Raw genomic sequence first — 4689 nt, forward strand, 5'->3', positions numbered from 1 at the left:
ATTAGGGGGCGTTTGTTTCGTGCACGGGTATGGGGTTGGAATCAAGAATCATACCCGAGTGGTATGAGTTTGGTACTTGATTCCTCATACCTTGTGTTTGGTTCATTTTTGAGTTGTATGGGTTTGAACATCAATTAAGGTTAAAATGCGTAAATTAAAGTATTATAAATAATAATTTTCAATATTATAAAATCATGAAAATGATTAGTTAACCAAATAAGTATATAAAAAATTGGATTTACAATATGCTATAATTTGTTTTTTCATATTTTTGATCAATTTAGTTTGATACCCGTGGGTATCAATCTCATACCCACCCCCCTCCTTGGGTATGAGAAACCCATATCCCATACCTTTTTTGGGTGAACCAAACAGCCCCTTAAGTTTTGTATATACCAAACCCTAAAATTGAATCTAATTGTTCTAAAATCTTGAATAATGAATTATAATTCTCAAATTAGTTAAGTAATTTTGTTGTTCAACAATTATTAATATATTTTATTGAAATTATTAGGGTTTGTTAATTAGTGAAATTGACTGATATTAATATGTTTCCAGCGCATACAACCTACTGTATCCATATTCTTCATCTTTGTGAATCATACCATAGGTGCGTGTTACCAGTTGGCTAGTAGAGTAGTAATAATTAGTAAAGAGCAATTCTTACTACATAGAACCATTTGACTCATTCACAAACAACAAGCAACAACCGGCATGCTCAATTAATACTTTGTTCTTAATATGGAGACCTTATGTTATCTTCTCTGAACGTATAAAAAGATATCATTAGACTAGAGTATAGGCAATGAGGTCGGACGGAGAAACGTCATGTGCATCTATTGGAGCAAGAGTTTGTGAACGGAGGTGGTGATGGTGGTGAAGGGAGATGAGGGAATGGAGGAAAAAAAAAATTAATTGGCTGAGAAAATGAAAAAAAAATGACAATGGTAAAATTGTAAAAGATGTAGGTGAAAAAGTAAAATTCGTATGTGAAAAAGCACGATCCTTCTTTTATTGCTAAAAATTGACCCATTTGCTAGCTTAGTCTTTTTTTTATTGCTAAAAATTGGTCCACTTGTTTTTAATCCTTTTTGTCTTGGTTGTTCCACCAAAAACAAATGGGAACATCAAACAAGAATGGAGGGAGTATTATTAATTTTTGTTTCAGATAAGTTCTTTCTTATCGAAAATTTTGTATATATTCTAATTTTTTGAGTATAAAATTGTTTCTCTCACATTATAAATTGGGTTCAAATTAATTCATTTTCGGATCCCTAATTTAAAATAATACTTCCTCCATTCAACTCCACTCTACCTATTTCACTTTTGTACACTATTCACAATTGTGTATTCAATTTCGATTTTCTCTCGATACGTAAGTGGAAATATATTCATGTGAGATCTTGTTTGATTCGTCTTTACGAATATATTAAAAATATCTAACTTTCATAATTTTTGCAAATACGTAACTAATGATATTTAGCGCGTAAAACACGCGTTGGCAAATATGAAAAAAGAAAGTGGTAGAGTGAAGTTGAATGGAGGAAGTAATATTTTACTAAGAAAAGAAGCTTTTGTATTCCTAGAGGACCAGAGGTAGCCAGCTAGTATTTGCTACTCCCTGTTATAGAGCAAATAGGAGTAAATGGCTTTAATTGCTAATCATCATTATATATATAAAAGAATCTTGATAAAAAGCTGAGGTGACACAATCTCCTTTGAGAATTAAGGTAATGCAGCCCTCACATTCAACCTCACAAAATCAGTTTTGTTTGAGCCAATCACGGTTTTGCAATATGGCCACATCAACACAAAAAAAAAATATTCCATCAACTCACAAGATTAAACTGGTAGTAGAAAATTAGGGGCATAATCGTCCATTACTCTTTAATCTCTATTTCCCAGGTCCATTACTTTTCCTTCCCCTCTTCCCTATCTTATTCATTTACTCCGTCGTCCATTACTCTTTCATCTCTATTTCCCATGTCCATTACTTTTCCTTCCCCACTTCCCTATCTTATTCATTTACTCCGTCGTCCATTACTCTTTCATCTCTATTTCCCATGTCCATTACTTTTCCTTCCCCTCTTCCCTATCTTATTCATTTACTCCGTCGTCCATTACTCTTTCATCTCTATTTCCCATGTCCATTACTTTTCCTTCCCCTCTTCCCTATCTTATTCATTTACTCCGTCGTCCATTACTCTTTCATCTCTATTTCCCATGTCCATTACTTTTCCTTCCCCACTTCACCATCTTATTTATTTACTCCGTAATTTAATTATTATCTCCCTAAACCTTAGATTGCATAGTACAATTCTAACAATAACCTACCACCACCGTCAAAACACCCTAATTTTTGCCACTTAGAACAATCGCTTGATTAATCAAATGTCGCACACAAACGACTTTCATAGCCTTCATCTCCACTTCGTTCACCCTACAACTCCAAAGAAGACAATAAACACCTCTATTTGCAAATCGGCTTTCGCACAGACCAATCGACGCCGCCGATTCAATTCAAACTGTTATCGTTTTCTTAATTTTGATGGTTGCTATGGTGGTGAAATTGACACGTTCTGGTCTCATGTTTAAAATTTAAACATCTCTTGACCAGAACAACCTCGAAAGAGAGCTCTATGGCAGATTGACAGCCATGACAGGTGATAATATTTACCCTTCAATTTCCGCCATTTTTAATCATCTAGAGCTTTAGTTCGCTTAATAACTCCATCACTATCAAATTTGTCTGAATGACTTCTATGTTTTAACATTTCGTGACATTCGTTGATTTCATCTTCATCTTTTTCAAGGTTTTGATTATCTGTATTGTTATCTTTATTTAACATTAAATAAAACACTAATTAATCCTCTACTGTTCATCTTCCATTCTTCTGTGTGGCTGTTTGTTAACCGGATTTCATAAATTCCAAACCAAGGAGTACCAAATATAGATTCAGAGAAGTGACTAATTGGCTTTGTCACTCAGTGAATCCGTGACTCGACTCAATACGGCGTGGACGACTCACTTCAACTAGGTAAATCTATATTATTTAATTTCCTTTGCACTCTGATAATTCACTATTAGCAGTTGAATTTGTTTAGTAATTATTGTTTCCTAATTTTTTCTGTCTTCTATTTGTTTGCTTATTATTGTTTGGTTATCTTCAATTCATAATCAATCAATCAATCAATTAATTGATTTTATCGAATTATTTACTGCTAAATTTTATCTTATGGAGCATAATCCATCAAGGCTAACATTCGACTCAGTGAGCAGTGACCCGTCATACCCAGGTAATTGTAAAAAATTGTGCTTTTTTACGGTTTTCTTGGAATTTGAAGCTCTATTTTTTGTGATATGAATGTGACTATTTGAGTCCTAACAATTCAAATGCGGTGATTCCCTGCTTTATTTTATGAAAGTGGATCAAGCTCAACTTCAAAAGCAGAGGCAAGCGAATCCTGATCTGAAGATGTAATATTTGAACAAATGAGTTGGTGTTGATTGAGGTTAAGGTATTTGTTTGGATTTATTATTGATAGACAGTTGCCTAATTTTGGTTCAAAGTTTAGCTTAGTCGTATAGGAAAGGATGTTATTTCATTACTGCATGCATGCATTGCACTTTGTTCATTCGTTTATCGGGTTGTTTTATCGGGTAGGCTTATGCAACGTTATGTATGATGATTGCTTGAGGGGTTTCGTAAGCGATCTTGGATATGTTGATGTGTAGGCCAACATTTGGAGAACTTATAATAGCAATAAAGCTTTGATCCCATAATAATTTTGGGTTGGCCGACAAATAATCGTTTAAACCCGTCATTTACATGTAAAATAATAATAGTCAGTTCTATCTAAAATAAAGCTAAGAAAATTTGTAAGACACGAACATGAACTAAATGTTTGAAGACCATAGCCAGGAAACATTTGATTTTTTGACTTTTGTAAATGTTTAGTACTACTAAATATTTCGTTTGGAAGTGAGTGAAAGTGGACTTATGCCTTATGTTTGCAGTTCAAGGAGTTCGGCTCATGCCCATGAGATACTGAACGGTCCTGAAAAGCGTAAGATATATGATGTGAATGGTGAAGATGCAGCCAAGGAAGGAATGAGTGGAGGTCGCGGTATGCATGATCCATTCAACATCTTAAGTTCATTTTTTGGAGGAAGCCCATTTGATGGTAATCACTCTTTTTGCAGTTTCTTGACTGGCTTATTTGAACGGATAAGTTTACATTCTATACGCAATTTCAACAACAAAGTTTTTGTACCAAACAATTTGAGTGTTCAAAACAATGACAGGGTACAACTCTTTTGTTTTGGTAATAGGTTTATCGAACTAATAGGTTTCCATATATTCCGTAAATTTTAGTACTCACCATTTATTTTTAAGTTTTTTTTTTATTTTGTTGGTGATCACTGAGAGTTCATGCTTCGGCTGTCATATAAACTATGACTTCAATATTCCGTGTGCTATAATTTTTTTTTTGAGGGAAACCGTGTGCTATAAATTTTGATTAAGAAAGTCTTTCTTCTGAATTTTCAGTTCGATGATATGTTGGATTATTTTATTAGAAATTTGCTTTGACAATTAATGGCTCAAAGAGCATTAACCTTATTAATTATGATAGAACATTTTACGTTTTACATTCTATACGCACCTAATTTTGATCATTATTGTTTAC

The 4689-nt window shown here is 33.5% G+C and overlaps 1 long non-coding RNA gene across 1 annotated transcript; it reads left to right on the forward strand.

The window, feature by feature from the left end:
* The first annotated feature begins 3226 nt into the window (after nucleotides 1-3226).
* On the forward strand, nucleotides 3227-4379 carry LOC141629553 (uncharacterized). The gene is made up of 3 exons (XR_012537310.1): nucleotides 3227-3297; nucleotides 3427-3519; nucleotides 4019-4379. It is a non-coding gene; the product is annotated as an uncharacterized LOC141629553 (long non-coding RNA).
* The last annotated feature ends 310 nt before the right edge of the window (nucleotides 4380-4689 follow it).

This window comes from Silene latifolia, chromosome 2, assembly GCF_048544455.1.
Source record: "Silene latifolia isolate original U9 population chromosome 2, ASM4854445v1, whole genome shotgun sequence".
Classification (NCBI taxonomy): domain Eukaryota; kingdom Viridiplantae; phylum Streptophyta; class Magnoliopsida; order Caryophyllales; family Caryophyllaceae; genus Silene; species Silene latifolia.